The 21222-nt window shown below is 38.4% G+C and overlaps 1 protein-coding gene across 3 annotated transcripts in view; it reads left to right on the top strand.

The window, feature by feature from the left end:
• The first annotated feature begins 11320 nt into the window (after window positions 1-11320).
• BTBD10 (BTB domain containing 10) overlaps window positions 11321-21222 on the top strand; it is a 73241-nt gene continuing 63339 nt past the window's right edge. Inside the window, exon 1 of one of the 3 annotated variants that reach the window (XM_032356652.1) lies at window positions 11321-11477. The gene's annotated coding sequence lies outside the window, so the exon portion shown is untranslated. Of the gene's footprint in view, window positions 11478-11853; window positions 12075-21222 lie in introns of those variants that run through there. The other 2 variants (XM_032356648.1, XM_032356650.1) reach the window with 2 other exon arrangements.

The raw sequence follows: 21222 nt of genomic DNA, 5'->3' as shown, positions 1-21222 counted from the left end.
CTTCTAGAACTATGTTGAACAACAGCGGTGAGTGGACATCCCTGCCATGTTCCTTACCTTAGGGGAAAAAGTCTCCATCTTTCCCCATTGAGAATGGGGAAAATATACTTTCTTTAATTTATGTAGTGTATCACATTGATTGATTTGTGAATGTTGAACCACCCTTGCAGCCCAGGAATAAATCCCACTTGGTTGTGGTGAGTAATCCTTTTAATGTATTGTTGGATCCTGTTGGCTAGTATTTTGGTGAGAATTTTTGCATCCATGTTCATTAAGGATAGTGGTCTGTAATTCTCCTTTTTGGTGGTGTCTTTGTCTTGTTTTGGGATCAAGGTAATGCTGACCTTATATAAAGAGTTTGGAAGTTTTCTTTTCATTTCAATTTTTTGAAACAGCTTCAGAAGAATAGGTATTAATTATTCTTTAAATGTTTGGTAGAATTCCCCTGGGAAGCCACTGGCCTGGGGCTCTTGTTTGTTGGGAGAGTTTTGATTACTGCTTCAATTTATTTACTGGTTATGAGTCTGCTCAGGTTTTATATTTCTTCCTGGTTCAGCTTTGGTGTTTATACATCTTCAGGAATGCATCCATTTCTTCCAGATTGTCTAATTTGTTGGCATACAGTTGCTCATAATATGTTCCTATAATTGTTTATATTTCTTCAGTATTGGTTGTGATCTCTCCTCCTTCATTCGTGATTTTCTTTATTTGGGTACTTTCTCTTTTCTTTTTGATAAGTTGGGCCAGGGGCTTATCAATCTTATTAATTCTTTCAAAGAATTCGTTGATCTGTTCTATTGTTCTTTTGGTTTCTGTTTCATGAATTTCTGCTCTGATCTTTTTTTTTTTTTTTTTTGTAAGATTTTATTTATTTATTTGACAGAGAGAGAGAGAGATCACAAGTAGGCAGAGAGGCAGGCAAAGAGAGAGAGAGGAGGAAGCAGGCTCCCCGCCAAGCAGAAAGCCTGATGCGGGGCTCGATCCCAGAACCCTGAGATCATGACCTGAGCTGAAGGCAGAGGCTTAAGCCACTGAGCCACTGAGGCACCCCTCTGCTCTGATCTTTATTATTTCTCTGCTCCTGCTGGGTTTAGGTTTTATTTGCTGTTCTTTCTCCAATTTCTTTAGGTGTAAGTTTAGGTTGTGTATTTGAGACCTTTCTTGTTTCTTGAGAAAGGCTTGTATTGCTATAAACTTCCCTCTTAGGATCACCTTTGCCGCATCCCAAAGATTTTGAATGGTTGTGTTTTCATTTTCATTTGTTTCCACGAATTTTTAAAATTCTTCTTTAAATTCCTGGTTGACCCATTCATTCTTTAGTAGAATGCTTTTTAGCCTACATGTATTTGAGTTCTTTCCAAATTTCCTCCTGCAATTGAGTTTCAGTTTCAAAGCATTGTGATCGGAAAATAAGCAGGGAATTATCTCAATCTTTTAGTACCAGTTGAGACCTGATATGTGACCCAGAATGTGATCTAGTCTGGAGAATGTTGCATGTGCACTTGAGAAGAATATGCATTCTGTTGCTTTAGGATGATGTTCTGAGTATATTTGTGAATTCTATCTGGTCTAGTGTGGCATTCAAAACCTTTATATCCTTGTTGATCTTCTGCTTAGATGATCTGTACATTCCAATGAAGGGAGTGCTAAAGTCCTCTACTATTATTGTATTATTATCCATGTGTTTCTTTGATTTTGTTATTAATTGGCTTATATAATTGGCTGCTCATAAGTTAGGGACATATATATTTATAATTGTTAGATCTTGTTGGACAGACCCTTTATGATATAGTGTCCTTCCTTATCTATTATTACAGTCTTTGGTTTAAAATTTAATTTGTCGGGGCACCTGGGTGACTCAGTGGCTTAAAGCCTCTGCCTTTGGCTCAGGTCATGATCCCAGGGTCCTGGGATCGAGCCCTGCATTGGGCTCTCTGCTCAGCAGGGAGGCTTCTTCCTCCTCTCTCTGCCTGCCTCTCTGCCTGCTTGTAATCTCTGTCTGTCAAATAAATAAATAAAATCTTTAAAAAATAAAATTTGTCTGGGGCACCTGGGTGGCTCAGTGGGTTAAGCCTCTGCCTTTTGCTCAGGTCATGATCTCAGGTCCTGGGATTGAGCCCCGCATCGGGCTTTCTGCTCAGCTGGGGGCCTGCTTCCCCCTCTCTCTCTTTGCCTGCTGCTCTGACTACTTGTGATCTCTCGCTCTGTGTCAAATAAATAAAATCTTTCAAAAAAATAAAAATAAAATCTAATTTGTCTGGTATAAGGTTTTCCACCCAGCTTTCTTTTGATGTCCATTAGCATGATAAATAATTTTCTACCCCCTCACTTTAAATCTGTCTTTGGGTCTAAAAGGAGTCTTTGGGTCTAAAAGGAGTCTCTTGCAGACAGCATATCAATGGGTCTTGTTTTTTTTTTATCCAATCTGATATCCTGTGTCTTTTGATCGGGGCATTTAGCTCATTTACATTCAGAGTAACTATCAAAAGATAGGAATTTGGTACCATTGCAATACCTGTAAAGTGATTGTTACTGTATATTGTCGCTGTTCCTTTCTGGTCTATGTTACTTTTTGGACTCTCTTTGCTTATGGGTTCCTTTTAATATTTCTTGTAGGGCCGGCTTGGTTATCACAAATTCTTTCAGTTTCTGCTTGTTCTGGAAGCTTTTTATCATTCCTTCTATTTTGAATGACGTTCTACCTGGATAAAGTATTCTTGGTTGCATACTTTTTTCATTTAACACCCTTAATATATTATGGCAGTCCTTTCTGGCCTGCCAGGTCTCTGTGGATAGGTCTGCTGCCAATCTACTGTTTCTACCCTTATAGTTTACAGACCTCTTGTTTAAAGCTGCTTTCATGATTTTCTTTTTGTCTTTGAGGTTTGTAAATTTTACTATTAGATGCCAGGATGTTGACCTATTTTTATTGATTTTGTTGGGGGTTCTCTATGGCTCCTGGATTTTGATGCCTCTTTCCTTCCCTGGATTAGGGAAATTCTCCACTAAAATTTGCTCCAATATACCTTCTGCCCCCCTCTCTTTCCTCTGCATCTGGGATCCCAATTATTCTACTATTGTTTCAATTTAGGGTATCACTTATCTCTTGAATTCTCCCCTTGTGATCCAGTAGTTGTTTATTTCTCTTTTTCTCAGCTTCTTTTTTGTCCACCATTTGGTGTTCTATATCACTCTCTCTTCTATCTCCTTTATTCTAGCAGTTAGAGCCTCCATTTTTAATTGCATCTCATTAATAGCCTTTTTGATTTTAACTTGGTTAGATTTTAGTTTTTTTGTTTGTTCAGAAAGGAATTCTCTTGTGTCTTCTATGCTATTTCAAGCCCAGCTAGTCTATTTATAATCATTATTCTGAACTCTGGTTCTGACATCTTATTTATGTCCCTACTGATTAGGTCCCTGGCAGTTAGTACTGCCTTTTGTTCTTTTTTTTTTTTTTTTTTTTTGAGGTGAGATTTTTTTTTTTTTTTGTCTTGTCATTATGTCCAGAGAAAAATAGATGAACAAGAGAACAAATGGCATAATGACCCCAGAGAAATATAAACTATACAAATTTGAAGAGATGTAAAACTGGGAGAAAAAAAAGAGAGAGAGAATATAATCAGACAGGAGAGCAGAGTAGAGCAATACACTGGATTTCGTGTGTATTTTGGTCTTTTAGAAAACTAGATCCTAAAATTGTAAAGAAAGAAAAACTTACACGTGTACAAAAATAAAATTACATACAATGAAAAGATAGAACGTAACTATAAAAATGGAAATTAAAAGATGAGAGAACAAAAGGAAGGGATATAAACAGTCAGGTGCACAGAACAGAGCAATATTCTGTCTCCTGAGTGTACTTTGGTCGGTTCATTAGAAGAAATTACATCTCAAAATTGTAAAGAAAGAAAATCTTATATATGTACAAAAATAAGATTAAGTACAATGAAAGGATAGAATATAACTGTAAAAATGAAAATTAAAAAAGATTTTAAAACGGAGTTGATAAAATAAGAAATTGGTTGAAAAAGGAAAGAAAAAAATTAAAACAAAAATTAAAGTCGAAAGACTAAAGAATCACAGGTGAAAAAGCAAGAATTCTATGTGCTGTATTTAAAAAAACAAGAATTCTATGTGCTGTATTCCCCTAGCACTGGAGTTTTGCAGTACTCATTGATCCGTAAATGTGGTCTTGGCTGGATGTTCTTGCTGATCTTCTGGGGGAGGGGCCTGTTGCATTGATTAAGTATCTTTGCCTGAGGTAGAATTGTACCACCCTTGCCAGGGTCCAGGCTAAGTCATCTGTTCAGGTTTGCTCTGTGTGCCCTTTGTTCCCTGAAGGCTTTCTATACCGATTAGAAGATGAGAATGAAAATGGCAGCTTCCCAATCTCTGGCCCCAGAATGGAAAGCTTGGCATCCCACTCTTCACTGTACCTGCAGAGAAAAATAGTCAATCCCTCCCATCTCCCTGGCCTCCACCTGTACTCTGTGCGCACCTGGCCTATGACAGACCATTTCTATCTCTGGCACATGGCCCTGTTTGGAGTCTCCAAACCCAGCAGTCTCCTGTGGTGTGATCCTACGCTGTTCCTCCTGGGGAGGGAAATGGAGTCTCCCTGAATCTGCTGCTTGTTGGGCCCCTGCTCTTTGAGGGGATCATGGTTTATGGCAACCACGAGCTCAAAGCCCACACTCATTCTTTGTGGTTGACTCTCCTCTCTCATACCTGGGAGCTCTGATGCACTCAGGCAACCTCAGTCTTCATGTGACCCTGAGGGTCCCGAAACCACATTGCCCCCGCTGGGGTTCCATCCCTGCTTAGCAGCCTGAGCAACGTCCCTCACTATGCAGACTTCTAAAAGTTCTAATTTTGTGCTCCATTGCCCTATCACATGCCATAAGCTGGCTGACGGAAGCTCCCTCCTTACGCCATCTATCTTCCCAACTATCAGCTCGATTTACTTCCCTGTACATCCTACCTTCCAGAAAGTGGTCACTTTTCTATTTGTAGAGTTACAGCTATTCTTTTCTTTGATCTCCAGTTGAGTATGCAGGTGTTCAGAATGATTTGATAGCTATCTAGCTGAATTCCTGGGACCAGATGAAATTAAGGTCTCCCTCCTATTGCTTAACCATCTTGGACTTCTATTTCTTATTCATGTAACATCACTGGAATGTTATATTACTAGGCAGGTTAATAGGTCAACAGAGTGGCTAGGGCCTCTATTTCTACCATGGTTAATAGTGGGATTGTCTCTAGTTAGCTAGAAGTGAAAAAGGTAGGAATGTCATGTGGGAAGTTTTTACCAGCCAGGATTGGAAAGGTGACATCTCTTCACATCCCATTGACTATAACATTGTCATATAACTATACTTAATATTGTAAAGTGGGATGGAACAGGGCAGTTGGAAAATGTAGTTTCTGGCTAGGTAGATCCTTTTCAGTGATAACTCTTTACTAGGAAATCATTGGTTTTTGGTGACAAGCTAGAAATCTCTGCCACAATCCCATATAAATGGAATTCCTTATATAGATATTTCTGTCTATGTATCTATATCTATAAACATGTAGATATATATAACATCATATAGATATAATAGACATACAGATATGTCCATATTTTTATAATGATAGGCCTTCTTTTTAAAAACTGTATAATATTCCATTGTGTGTCTATGTATATGTAATATACAACATTTTCTTAATCTATTGCCTGTTGATAGATATTTAGGTTGTTTCCCTATCTTGGCTATTTTGAAAATGCTGCACATAACATGTGAGTGCAGATATCTCTTCAAGATCCTGTCTTCATTTGTTTTGAATATATACCTAGCAGCAGGGGTTGCTTGATCATATGGTAGTTCTATTTTTTATTTTTTGAGATACCTTCATACTGTCTTCCACAGTAGCTGTACCAATTTACATTCCCACCAACAATGTACAAGTGTTCCCCTTTCTCCACATCCTCACCAACCCTTGTTACCTCTTGCCTTTTTGATAACAGCCATTCTAACAGGTGTGAGGTGACACATCTCATTGTGGTTTGGATTTTCATTCACTCCCCTGATTATTAATGATGAGCACCTTTTCATATACCTGTGAGCTGTACATACTAAGGTACGTCTCCTTTTTTTTTTTTTTAAGATTTATTTAGTTATTAGAGAAAAAGAGAGAGTACAAGCAGGGAGAGGGGCAAAAGGAGAGGAAGAGAGAGTCTTAAGCAGAGTCTGTGCTGAGTGTGGAGCCTAACACACACAGGGCTCAATGTCACTACCCTGAGATCACAACCTCAGCCAAAACCAAGAGTTATATGCTTAACTGACTGTGCCACCCAGCTGCCCCAAGTAGGTTTCCTTTTGTAAAATGTCTGTCCAAGTCCTTTGCCCATTTTTAAATTGGGTTATATATTTTTTGCCATTAAATTATATGAGTTTCAGAAGTCTTTTTTAAAGCAAACTAAAACAGGGTGATAAAAAAAAAAAAGGAGGGGCACCTGGGTGGCTCAGTTGGTTAAGCCACTGCTTTCTGCTCTGGTCATGATCCCAGGGTCCTGGGATCTAGACCCACACTGGGCTCTCTGCTCAGCTGGGAGCCTGTTTTTCCCTCTCTCTCTGCCTGCCTCTCTGCCTAATTGTGATCTCTGTCAAATAAACAAATAAATAAAATCTTTTAAAAATTAAAAAAAAAATACGGAATCCAAAGATTTAACTGAGGTATCCAACCCAATAGCATTAAAGTCTTTTTTTCTTTTTACAGCTTTATTGAGATATAAACTACATAAAATTCACCTGTTGTGGGCGCCTGGGTGGCTCAGTGGGTTAAGCCGCTGCCTTCGGCTCAGGTCATGATCTCAGGGTCCTGGGATCTTAAAAAAAAATTCACCTGTTGTATGCAGTAATATTTAGTAATATTAGTAATATTGTGCAACTATTACACATTCCATTTTAGAAGATTACCTTTAGTAAATTTCCTTGAGCCCATTTGCAGTCAATCCTTGCTCCCACTCCTAGCCCCCACAATCATAGATCAGCTTAGTGTCTTTTAGAAATTTGCTTTTTAGCAATTTTTTTAAGAAATTTTGCTTTTTAGCAATTTTTTAAAGAAATTTTGCTTTTTAGCAATTTCTTTTAGAAATTTGCTTTTTAGCAATTTTTTTTAGAAATTTTGCTTTTTCTAGACATTTCATCTAACATTTCATTCATTTCATTCATTCATTCATTTCATCTAGACATTTCATGAAATTATACAATACGGAGTCTGTGGCATCTGACTGTCACTGTTGTTGGTTTTTTTTTTAAGATTTTATTTATTTATTTGACAGGCAGAGATCACAAATGGGCAGAGAAACAGGCAGAGAGAGAGGAGGAAGCAGGCCCCCTGCTGAGCAGAGAGCCTGCGCAAAGCTTGATCCCAGGACCCCGGGATCATGACACGAGCCAAAAGCAGAGGCTTTAACCCACTGAGCCACACAGGTGCCCCCGACTTTCACTGTTTTTGAGATTTATCTGTGTTGTAGTACGTATCAGTATGTTATTCCTTTTTATTGCCAAAGGGTACTCCATTGTATAAATATACTGCATTTATCTATTCACCAATTGATTATTTTTAGTTTTTGGCTATTATGGATAATGCTGCTATGAACACCACACATAAGTTTTTGTGTAGACAGACTTTCTCATTTCTCTTGGGTAGATTCCTAAGAATGAAGTTGCTGGATTGTATGGTTAAGTTTATATTTAACTTTAGAAAACTACTGTTTCCCAAAATGGTTGTAATATTTTATGTTCACATTGGCAAAGTCTGAAGGTTCAAGTTTATCCCTATCTTTGTCCACATTTGTCATTGTCTGATTTTTTATTATAGCCATTCTAGTGGGTTTGTGGTGTATCTTAAATCACTCTGGTTTTAACTTACATTTACTTATTGTCTAATGACACAGAGCACCCTTTCCTGTATGTGTTAGCCATCTGTGTATCTAATAGAAATGTCTGTGCAAGTCTTTTGCTGTTTTTTAGTTGGATTCTTATTGAGTTGTAAGAATTCTTTATATACTGTGGATATAAGTCCTTTCTATGATTTCAAACATTGCCTTTCAATCTGTGGTTTGTCTTTTCATTCTTTTAAAGCTATATTTTGAAGCTCAAGAAATTTTACTGATTATATTTATGAATTGAAATTTCATAATTAAATTTGTCAATTTTTTTTAATGACTGTCTTTTGGTATCATGTCTAGAATTTTTTAAAAGTATTTATGTATTTATTTAGAGAGCAAGTGAAAACACTCGTATTCACATTCTAAGACTTTTGCATTTCTATGTAAATGTTCGGATCACCATGTCTGTCTCTACAAAAAAAAAAAAAAAAGCATAACAGTATTTGTCAAAAGTTGTGAAAATTCTGAGGTTTTACCCTATTGCAAACTAACAAGTTACAGAAAGTTTGCAGACTCCTATTTTAACCTAACATCCAGGCTCTTATGTCCCAATTCCTTTTTACTTTTCTTACATTACTTCCTACAATGGCACTTCCAGTCACCTGGCCTTGCATATAAATAATGGAGCATACAGTGAATACATCTAGCTGATACTAAATACACTTTTTTCCTCCCCTCTTCCTAAAATTGTAAATCTGATTATCTTCATATATGAACTTAAAATATGGAAAATGTAAAGGGAGTAAGTGGTCTGTAATATTGTAAGTACTATTAATACAGTACATCTTTTTGCTCATGAATATTTTGTACTATAACTATTGTTTCTGTAGTCTAATTAAAACATTTTCTTGGTGTTAAAAAACAAACAAAAACCAAAAAACAAACTTCCTATTCATTCTTTTGAAGGCTCATTGTTGTCCCTACAAGATACACAGCTTAGCCATTTATATGCCTTTGTTGGTCTCTTCATAAGAATGTCTTTTCTTGGGGCACCTGGCTGGCTCAGTTGGTAGAGTCTGGGACTCCATCTTTGGATTATGAATTTGAGCCCTGCGTTGGGCAATGAATTTACTTAAAAAAAAAAATGTCCTTTCCTACTATTTCTTCATGCATGGATCCTATCTGTTCTTCAAGGCTCCAGATCAAACATCCATCCTCCCCCTTTCCTGCACCCTCTTCATCTCTTCAGTTAGAAGTAATCTTTCCTATCTCTGACTTCCCACAGCATTATCATCTCTATTTCCTTATGACCTGTTTTGCTTTCCCTTTGTTACTTACACATCTCATTAAAGTCAGTAGAATCTGCGTATTAATAATGCCTGTGCCTCCCCTAGAATTTTTACACAGGGTCTTAATCTATAAATATGTTTGCCGCCTAGGGATAGCGTTCTATTGGTGTTAATGTGATTTTTCTGTTCCTGCCATTAGGTGACAGTGGTCAAACCTTATAGTAAAAAGAAATCCCAGGCTTTAAAGTTAAATAGGATTTTGGGTCTGTGGCTTATCATTAATTTGTTGAACAAGTATTCAACGAGAAGTCCATTTTCTTCTCTGCTGTGAAACAATCTTGTCTTAGCATGCTACGTGGTGCAATAATACAGACAACCAAAGGAATTTATTTGTTCATTGCTTCTGTATAAAACTTCTCGTAAAGGGTATCTGGGTGGTTCAGTCAGTTAAGCGGCTGCCTTTGGCTCAGGTCATGATCTCAGGATCCTGGGATCAAGCCCTGCATCCCGCACCCAGCTCCACAAGGAGTCGGCTTCTCCTTCTCCCTTTGCCACACCTCCCCCAATCCCCCACCCCTGCTCAGGCTCCCTCTCTCTCTCCTTTCAAATAAATAAAATCTTTAAAAAAATTCTCTTTATTTGTATAATCTTTCTGGTGCGTATTGTGATTGATATTGTAGAAGATTTTCATTAGGGGTATGAACCTTGCCTCATTCAGTCAGCTAACACAAATGATTGTGCAGTTTGTGATGATCTTAATGGCATTACCTATTAGACATATAGATGTTACCAATGCTCCCCAAAGTAATATTTGATAGGTTAACTTTTTTTAAGCAAATGATAGTGATAGCTTCCTTGGATTTTTATACTTCCTTGCTTCTTCCCTCCTTCCCTCCATTCCTTCAGTCCTTCCTTCCTTCGAATAACAGAATGAAATAGCTATAGGCCTCTCAAAGCAAGGTAAATGTTTGGATTCCAGTATGGAGCAAAGTCTCCATATTCATCTAAAATACTTGCTGACATGATTCTTCCAATGTTTCCTGGAGATTTTCGGGAACTTGGACTAGAACTTGTGAATTATGCTAAGCAGAACACCTGATTGGTCCACAGCAAGGTTACAGCTACTTTTTGTTTTCCTAATTACTTGTGGGAAGGATAGAGTGAGTCAAATTAAACTATTGTATATATAAATATATATAATAAATATGAAAATAACGTGTCTAAAGGGAGATTGGTGGGAGCTCTATGGAATACCAGTCTTTCTGTAGGAAATTATAGCTTCTATTTTAATATAGGGACAGGATTCTTGTTTGACAGACCTCTCTAAACCTAACTTGGACTATCGAATCACTTCCTTTGATTTTCAGCTTACAGAAGAAAATTTTGACAATAAATGAAGACTGGTGAAGCTTTTGTTTTGTTGCCCGAGGACTTTTCTAACCTTTCTCCCTGGGAGTCATTGTATAACAAAAATTCTCTTAGATCCCTCTTCTTAGAAGTCCTCAGATTATTGGGAATTTCCGAGGTAGCAGGATGTTGGCAATAGTAATTTGGCATACTGTAATAATAACCTGTTTCCCTCGCGTCTCTGATACGTGACGGTACTTAGACGAGGCTAGTCACTATCCTGTATCGTGCAGCAAAACTCATCTCCTTAGCATAAACCTGGGTTTGGAAAAACCCTTCACAGGGTGGGAGACTGAGAACTTTTTCTCTTCCGAAATAAACAACGACTACAAGCTCTTCGACCAAGTTCTTTCCGCAAGATCTGTTTTCATACCAAATTACTCAAACCCATCCTCTTCCTCTTTTGCGTCCTCTGCTGGCAACGCCCCTCCTACTCTTCTCAAAACTGGGGAACTCTTACTCATGCTTCTGCCCGGTGGAGTCTTTCCTCAACACGGCAGGCAGAGCTCGCTCTCAGCTCCCGCAGCTCACGGCGAGCGGCCCGGTTTTTATCCCCGCAGAGTGGGTTCGCACCTTCCGGCTCCTCTCGTCCACGCGGTGTGAGCTCGGGGAGGGCAGACCGCCTCTCTTACTCCCCGCCTCTCCCCCCCGCCCCGCCCCAAGCCCTACGGATCGTCCGGCGTTTGACACACCGTAAGCTCAGTGAAGTTGTAGGACAGAAACTCCGTGAACCGGCGACCCTCTGCCTCCAGGAGCAAAATATGCGACCCGCGTCCCTCTCGACGTGGGCTGGGCGGTCCAGCTGCTGGAGTTTCAGCCGGCAGCCCGGTTCCCGCCAAGCCAGCTTTTAAAAACAAACAGCCGCGGCCACCGGGCGTGCGCACGACCGCCTTTCCCGGACCCAGGTGGGTTAATACCCGCCAGCTGAGCCCGCAGGGGCGGCGTCGGAGTTTGCTCAATCGTGGGAAACGATTTCCTTGGGCACACCGGGTCCCAGAGCTTTTTCTCTAGAACTCTGGGTTGGAAACGCTGTCCGTTTTTTTCTAACGGTGACAGGAAGTCGAAGGAAAAACGTGGGAATCAAAGGTTTGGGGGTAACTCTGTTCGCAGCCACTCAGGTTTGAGGATCTCCTTCCAACCCCAGACTAACGTCTGTGAGGATAGGCGCCCAGCACTCAGCGACCCCAGCCCCCAGGCACAAAGCCCAACCCAAACTGCCGCTCCCTCAACTGCCTACACCCTCGGCGCCCCGCCCACCCCCGGGCGTTGAGCTGCTATTCTCGCGAGAACACGACTAGCCTCGCCTCCTCAGACTCAGGGCTCTCGCGAGAAGAGGCTTAAGAGCCGGCCTGTAACCTGCCCGGGCGGCTCTGCTAGCCGCAGCCGCCTGAGTGGCCGCCGCCACAGACACCTCCGGAGGGATCCAGTTGAGGAGGAAGCGGGGGTGTCCCTGACCCCCGCCTTTGCCTGGGCCCTCCGTGGACACACAAGAGGGACTGCAGGTTCGAGGGTGACTGGGCTCAGCTGGGGAACTCGGTGGGGGCGGCGCCGGAGGCTGGGCTTGGCTGGGCAAAGGAGGAAGGGGGCGGAGGGCGAATCTGGGCTTGAGCGCCCGGCTGCTGTGGCGGTGGTCTGGGCGTCCTAGACCCTGCTAGGAGACTGTGGCGGGGGGTTCTGGGCTCCGGCAGCTGGCAGCCGGTTCGGAGTGGCAAGGATGGGACTTGGGTTTTCGGGATTCTGTTTTTGGGTTGGGAGTCCCGAGGCCTTTCTCCGGGGATGAAGGCGATACCCTCCTCATCCCTCCTTCCCAGGGCTGAGCTGCCCCGTGCCCCGCCCCTTTTCCTGTCACCGCTGGGCTAACGTAGCGACAGCCTCAGGAGGGCGCATCACAATAGGGGATAGAGTAGCAGGTATTCTCCCTTTGGGTGAAGAGGAGTGAGACTCCTGTAATGTGCTGCGTGGTTTTATGCTTTAACAGTATCGCGTATGGTAAAGCTTTGTTTTCCCAAACACTGCACAGAAAAGCTGCCCATTTTTTTCTTCTTCAGAGGCAAGTCCCCTAACACGCTTTTTAGGGTGGTGCAGGAAGAGGACGGGGTGCAGGGAGAGGAGACATCATTTGGTAATTTGCTCGTGTGGGGTCAAGGAGACCATCCCTGGGTCTCCTAGGTCTCGTACAGTAGTTGTCAGTATTTAGAGTCCGTGATGAAAAGTTCACACTTGCCAAAGCTAGAGCCTCACTTGTCTCTTTGGGCACTTAGCATATAAAAATTATTTTTAAAATTTCTTAATCTTCAAGCGTTTTCATGCTTTTTATTTAAATCCCAGTGAAGCAGCCCAGTGTATTGATTTTGGGGGGCAATTAGGCATCCCCCTTCTCCCCCCACACAAATATGATCAAGAATTTTTAGAGAGGGGGTTAAGGGTAAATTTTGAATGAAATAGACTGTAGAGATTGGAATAAGAGGTCTAATGAGTAATGCAACCTTAAGGGCCAAAAAAAGTTTCTGTGCTGGAGAAACCGTCCAGGACTGAAGTCCAAGCCTTGAAAATGAGGACTGTAGTTGTCACGAATGTAAAGTGGAAAGCCGTAGAAAATACTTGGGAAAGAATTTGATGTTGATGAAGACTTCAAAAGTGCATGAGAATTATTTCCAAAGGTGTAAATGTGTTTTATATATATCCCCAAATTTCTCAGATTTTATGACCTATCTGCTATTGTTATGTATAAAGAGAAAGTTAAGGGGAGGATCTGAAGCATGGAGCTCCATGGTAAGGAATCAGGAGTTAGTTAACAAAGTGCTCCATCAGGAAGGTTTTTATCGTCTCTGTGTTTTTGAGTTCTTTCACCTTTTTTTTTTCCCCTCCCAGAAAAGCTTTCAGATGGGTTTTTTACCTTTATGTCACCCTTTACCCGTCTGAATTTTTATCTTTCTTACCTTTCTTCTAAGCCTTGTGAAAAATTTTTATTAACTATTAAGTTGCAAACCGGCAAGATCTGCTTTGTGGTTTTTTATGTTTAGGTGACTTGGTGAAATGTGAGAGCGAGCTGGGAAATGTGCACCTTCCATAGGAGTATGTTAAGAATAGCAAACTCACATGCCTGCAGGTACTAGGCAGATGAGAATGAGTGAACTGAAAGTAGGGAGCTTATGCCTCATCTTAGAGGGACATTCAGTTAAGAGGTCCACCTGATTAGTGCCATACGTGAATGTGGGCCCAATTTTCAGCCTTTTTAATAGAACACAGGAAATCTAGATTTTTACATGCAGTCTCTTGATTGTTAAAAATATTGACAACTGCTTAAAACAATTAAAAATAACCTAATGTGGCCTAACCAAACCCAAGCTTGTCAGTAGTTGTATCCTGCTTTCCAGTTTTGGACCTCTGTTTTAGGTCAGAATGAATAAATTTTACAACTGGGAGAAAAAAGAAGATTTAAAACAAATATATCAATTAGTTTGGAATTTCCGACGTAGGAGGATTTGAGAAAAATGTCAAATTCAAAACAGAAATCGGAGGAGGAGACAAACCATGAGAGACTGTGGACTCCAAGAAACAGAGGGTTTTGGTGGGGAGGAGAGTAGGGGATTGCGAGCCTGGGTGGGTATTATGGGTTGCACGTATTGCATGGAGCACTGGGGTGTGGTGCATAAACAATGAATTTTGGAACACTGAAAAAAAAAACAAAACACAAAATCAAAAAAAAATTTTAATAGCCGAATTTAATAACCTTGAAGTCAGTATAGCAAATGGGATTGGTACTTTTTTGTTTTAACCATGGAAACAACCAAAGAAGTTTCTCAGTATTTATGGCTTAATAACTAAAGGTTCTGAACAAAGCTAATTTACAGGTATCTTGTAAGGAAATTGATTCACTGAGAGGCCTCTTACTGTACTTGTAATTAACACATGAAATTAAATTCAGGAGACCCTCTATAACTAATCTGTAGTTTTGAATGTTTATTGGTTGCTCTGCCATGGCACATTGTCTTCCCGGTCATTGACTCTTACTGGAAGCAATATTAATTTCTTGGGTTCTGTTCCTGGCAGATGGGGTGAGGGGAGGATGTATAGGGATAGAAAGAAATGGGTTGGGGGAGTGTAATGTGAAGCAGGCACTCATGATCCTCCTCTTTACGTTGTACGTTAAAAACTTGATATAACTAGTTGTGCATTACACATAGTAGTTTAGTGATATTTGTAAAATTGAACCCAGTAGTTAGTTTTTCTTTTAAGAATAGTTACTTTGACTAAACACAGTGCATTACACATAGTAGAGTTTAGTGATAATTTGTAGAGTTGAACCCGGTGGATTAAGGCACATTTACCCATTAGTGGGAAATACTTTAATCACATAATCTGATTCATATTTAGTTGGACTGAGGGGAATGGAAGTTTAGAGGTCATACCCAGAAAGAAGTGGACCTTAGGCATATTGAAGGCAAGGTGGGGAGTCTTTGGAGGGGACGAGGGTGAGAGAGGAGTCTAGGTGAGGGAGAGAGTTTTGAAAAGGAAGATAAAATGGTGAAGTACCCTTTCATCTACTGTGCAGTTTTACAAAGCTCTGCCTTTTACAGCTAAATTTACTGTAACTCATACAAGGACTACAGAGAATATTGGTTTTTCATGAGGACCTCTTCGGTAGTTTGCAAACTTGGTTTTCTTCCTTTTAACCCGGTCTTCTCAGGTTCAACTAGTCTATTAATCTCTTCATCCAGTCTCTCCACCTCTCTCTAGAATAAGAAGTGAAACAGGAGATATGTATTATGTTTGTGAGGTGTTGCTTTTTGAAAGTTTTAAAAACATTTTTGAAGAATCTGTTGTGTACTTGTGGCGATTGTTTGTTGAAGGGGGCAACATTCTCCCCTACCACCCCGCTTCTACCATGACTTGTAAGTAACTCTTTGAAGTAGCTCCCCCCGCCCTGCTTTTTTTTTTTTAACCCCCTGAAATGCCTTCCCAAGAAAGCATTAGGTGAAACGAGGAGAAGGGATTCAGTGTTTTTGCTCAGTGCCTTCTGGTTCTGTTTTTGGAACTCCCAGTTCTTAGGATATACATTCTCTTTATATCTGTATGGTAGACTTATCTGAGCAGGCTGGGCCCTATTAGGGAAAAGGAAATGGTATATCTACAAATCTAAGTAAGTTTAATTTACGTTTGAAATAATAGGAAGCTTTCTTGGCCACTGGTTTTAGTTGTATTTTTATCTTTATCTGTCTGACTCCTCAATTTTGTTTCTTTGTTGGTTATGAACCCACAGTGAGGGAGGAAGAGGTAGTTTATAGGTGTTCACTAATGGAGGAAGAACTATTTAAGAATTTTTTTTTCTCCTTTTGGATAGAATGTTTGTTAGGGTTCAAGCTAATGTTGCATTTTTCCCATGGCTTTCTCTGGTTTACTTTGACATACTTGAAACATTTCCTTGCTAAGCAGGTAGTAGTCTAGAGCACAGAGATAAAAGGCAATCAGAATTCCGAGAACCTGGGAGAGAATTAGAGGTTAGTAAATGTCAAATAGGTGATGGCAATACAGTGAGCTGAGTACTTGAAACAGTATGAACTTGATCATAGAAGAAGATTTTATGTGAAATACATGACCTTATGTCACAGTAGATTGCTAAAAATCACTAAGATGCTGAAAGATATCTTTGCTAATGAAAGCATCTTTCTTTGCCCTTAATTCCTAGTTTATATTTTTCTGTTTGAAAATGTAAAAATGTCTGGCACTTGGTACTTATTTTTGTCTTTATAATTGAAATGAATTATCTATTAATATTTTTGGTTGCAAATTGAGATTAACATTTAGTATTTGGCTCGGAATGAGAGTCTCATAGTGAATCACTGATTGAAGTACTTGATTAGAAAGTATGAATAATACTTTTCTGAGGTCATTTTAAATTGTAAACACACTTATCAGCTTGTAATACTTTATTTGGGATCATTTAGATCTGGATTTAAAGCCAAATGTTAGTAAGCTCTATGAGGTTACTTCACCTCTATGAGCCTTTGTTTCCTTACATAAAAAATGGAGAGAGAATGAAAAATGAATTTGAGAATAAAATAAAATAAAACATGTAAAAATGCTATGTAAATAGTAAAGTGAGTATCACTTCTTAGCACTTTGTTCTGTGTTTATGCTCAGAAAATAGCCTATGATCTTGAAACACATCCATCAGGTAAATTTATATCCAGCTATCTCTTTTGCAGGGAAACAAGTTCAAATGGTTATTTACAGCCTTGCCATATGACTTCCACTAGGAATTAAAATGTTTTTGTTTTTTCTTTATTCTTGTCAACATTGAACAATAGAAAGCTCTTTTTCGTGCTTTTCATGTTGGCATCCATTGACTGATAGCTGGTATTCTATGTAATTTGAATGCTAGGTAGAATAGCAGCAAAAAGGGAAAGAGAATACATTGGAAAGATGGTTTTCCATTTAAAAAATCATCTATTGGGATGCTGTTATTTGCTTCTAAATATAAAATTCTTTTTATTAATTTGGATTGTTTCCCTTTTATTTCTTTGACTGGTATTGCTATAGCAGGTGAGAAAATTTTCCTATGTTTAGTGTTTATAGACTATGTTAAATATCTCCTTACAAGTAAGCTTTAAAGTTCAGATACCTTCAGAATATGAATCTGAGATCTCAGGTGCAAAATTGTGCAACAGAGTATTTTTATAATTTTCTTGAATGGTCTTGCATATAATGCTGTGTTATTTCAAAGGTAATTATTTCATTCAGGACAGTGTGCTTTATGTGATGCAAGATTAAATTTGATTTTTCTCACATCTAGAGAGCAAACAATACAATCTGCTCTGTCCTTTTGGTTCCTCATTTGTTAGAGTTTTCTTAAAGAAGTTCTGTAAAGATGGTAGCTATGGGGCACTATTGTTTTCTTCTTACTGAGTATTCCACAATGCCTGAGTTTCTCTTTTGAGAAAGAATGTTGAGTTATTAGAAAGTAGTGGAATTATAAAACCATAATACTGAAAGTACTTTAAATCATTAATACTCTAATTTTTGGAAGGGCAGATTAAACCCTCTTACCTGATTTTTATAGAAGTTACTGGCTGGTAGTGGGGAAGCTGAGACTAGTATTCAGATCTGCAAGTCTCCTGATTCTGGGTGGTTTATTTCAGTTATGTACTTCTGGGAATGTATGGAGAACTTATTTTTTCTGAAGGACCAAGTAGAACTTTCATTTATATATATTATAATTTATATATATTTAAAATAATCCCTTTTTCATTTCCATTTTTTGTCTGTTTACATAGTGTATATCTAATACTGGTATGACAGTATATATACATTATTTATATACACGTATATATATATATATATATATATATATAGCTGTTAAGTTAGTTGAACTCAAAACATTAAGGGAGAAAGTGTCACATTTTAGAAGAAAAGTGGTGTGACATCTTTCATCATTACTTTCATTTATCATTCATCAGTGAGTGATACTGTTTAACAGCAGTCTTAAACACTTGTTGGTTTTGAAATTGTAAGAGTACTTTGAAAATTACTTCTAAAAGTATATTTTTGGAGTAATTTCTTTTTTACTATTAAAGTATAATGCATTGCATGCAATTTGGGACATTTAGCAAAGAGCAAGGAAGAAAATGGCACTATAATCCCATGGCACAGTGATAATTGCTTCCACCCCCTCCCTCCCTTGCCCCTGCAGTTGGGATCATTCTGTATGTAATGACTTCAAATTTTTCTTTTGAGAAATTAAAATAAAATTTGAATGATATAACAGATACATAGACTTAAAAACTAACAATTCTTTCCTCCTCTTTCCTCTCCCCTTCTATCGTCATAAATGCTTTGATGAACGTATTTGTTAGGATAAAGTTAAAAGTAGGGATTCTTGTGCCAAAGTGCATAATAGCCTGCAAGTTTTATAATTTATGTTCCCACAAACTTGAATAGCCATTTTCTCTGTACTTCAGCTATCACTGCTTGTTATTAAAACCAACCAACAAATCTTTGACCATTTGATAGGTTAAACATCTCAGATTTAACTTGGGTTTCTTGTATTACTACTGAGGTTGACTATTTCTGCTGTTCCCCATTTTTGACTCACTATTTTGTTTTTGTAAATTGCTAGTTTATGAACTTTGCCCATAGTGTTGTGGCATTTTAATATGGATATATAAATATCCTTATGTATTTAAGATTTTAATTCTTTGTTTTGTATTATAAAACTTCTTATGGTTTTTTGGGTATATTTATTTGGTATAATAAAATATGGTATATTTTATTTGAATTTTTATGTAGTCTAACTTAATGTTTCTTGAAACCTGTGTATAGTCCTAATTCTGATCTCTAATGAAGTTTTCACCAGTATTTGCTGAGAATGTTAGCATAAGTTGGCTGGCAGCACATTCCTGTTGGTCAGACTAGCAGTCTTTGTCTTAATAGTGTTTTTCTTTGATTTGAGGCTTAGAAATTCCTTCCTTATTCTGAGAGTCAGATAATCATTCACTTATTTTCTCCTTGTTGTTGGTTTTTTTTTTTAATGATTTTATGTTGTACTGTGAAGTTTTTAGTGTGGAATTTGGGTGAGACTCATGAAGAAGGAAAGGATCTTATCAAATAGTTATAAGCAGTTATTTTTTTTAGAATCTATCTATCTAACCTTGAATCTGTCTGTATATCTGTCTTTCTTGTAGGGATTTGAAGTGCTACCACTAACACTTTTATTTTCTGGGTATAGCATTTTGATGGGTTGCATATTAAATTTGAGAGACTGTATAGTATGGTAGAAAAAACACTGATTTTGACTACAGAGATGTGTATCTGTGTCTTGATTTATTTATTTGCTGTGACATTAGGCAAATAACATAATCCCTTTAAGCCTAAACCAATTTCTCAATTTTTTATAAAAGACACCTCTGTGTCTTATAGGATTGATATGTGGATTAGCATATATCAGTCATAATATGTATGAAATATATATGAAAATCCAACTTATTATCCAAGGTTCCCTGAATTAGGTGCATTTAGAACACCCTGTGCCTCAGTCCTGCTTGAAAAATCTCATTACATATTTGGCTGGAGTTTTCTTAATGTTGAAACATATTTAATCTACCATTTGTCTGGTAAACTTCCCCAGGAGGATAGCTTCATCTTTTTCTTTCAAGATTCTATTTTAATATGTCTTGGTCATTACTATTCTAGGTGGAGGTAGTTAATAAGAGGTGAATGAATTTGAGTGACATGGCAATCCTTTTTATTGCTACTAAATCTGCCATTATATTTATAAGGACATCTACCGTTTATTTAAAAAAAAACAAACATTAAATGGTACACTTTAGGACATGGTAGTAGTAGACTTTTTAGTTATTTATTTAGAATATATAAATACATGTTTCAAATATCAAAACTATATAAAAAGAATACCCAGAAGTCTTGCTTATATTTGTATTCCTTTCACCCCATTCCCATTCTGCCCCTGTAGGTAACCATTTCTATTAGAGTCTTGGTTATTCTTCTAATTCTTTTTTTTTTTTTAAAGATTTTATTTATTTATTTGACAGAGAGAGATCACAGGTAGGTAGAGAGGCAGGCAGAGAGAGAGAGAGAGAGAGAGGGAAGCAGGCTCCCTGCTGAGCAGAGAGCCCGATGTGGGACTCGATCCCAGGACCCTGAGATCATGACCTGAGCCGAAGGCAGCGGCTTAACCCACTGAGCCACCCAGGCGCCCCTATTCTTCTAATTCTTATTGCAAAAATAATGTATTTATGTGTGTGTATTTATATTTAATTTATTCACAAAAGTTAACAAACCATGTACTACTTGTTTTTCACTCGTTTTTTCCCCCCACCTAACATATCTTGGATATTAATCCACAATTGTACTTGGGGATCTCCTTTATTTAATTAATTAATTTATTAATTTATTTAAGAGCTAGCATGCACCAGTGAGGTGGGAGGGCTATGGCAGAGGAAGAGAGAGATAGAAAGAATCTTAGATGGACTCCATGCCCAGCTTGGAGCCTGAGATGGAGCTTGCTTTCATGACTCTGAGACCATGACCTGACCTGAAATGAAGAGCCAGTTGTTTAATGGACTGAGAGCCACCTAGGCACCCCTCCCTTAATTTTTATATATGCATAGTATTTCATTGTGTAGATTTACCACATTTTATTTGTTTAGTCTTTGCTGATGTACATTCAGATGTTTTTAGTCTTTTGCCATTAGAAATAAGGCCACAGTGAATATATTTTGAATATTTGATTAGTATTTGTAGAGTTATATCTTCAGGAGATTCTTAGAAGTGGGGCTGGTAAACATTTGTATAATTTAGAGATCGCATAATTACTCTCCATGGGGAATTGTTTTTCATTAGCAGTTATGAGAATGCAGAGAATATCCATTTCTTCAGTCTGACCAACAGAGTATATGGTCAAAATTTGAAGTGTTATCTTGCATTTCTCTTATGAGTTGAGTTGAACATACTTTTATAGGTTTAAGGCTGCTTATTTGCCTTTATTTTTCTGAGAATTTCCCGTGTCTACTGTGCATCCTTCTCTATTCTGGAGAGGGGAGCTATCTGTTTTTTTTTTTTTTTCCCCTCTCTTTTTAAAGAGTTCTTTATATAGTAAAAAGTCTTTAAGTTGTGTTTATTATTCCTGCT

The sequence above is a fragment of the Mustela erminea genome, chromosome 9 (assembly GCF_009829155.1).
Source record: "Mustela erminea isolate mMusErm1 chromosome 9, mMusErm1.Pri, whole genome shotgun sequence".
Lineage (NCBI taxonomy): Eukaryota > Metazoa > Chordata > Mammalia > Carnivora > Mustelidae > Mustela > Mustela erminea.
The sequence above is the reverse complement of the archived record's forward strand: the minus strand, read 5'-3'. Positions and strand labels throughout refer to the sequence as shown.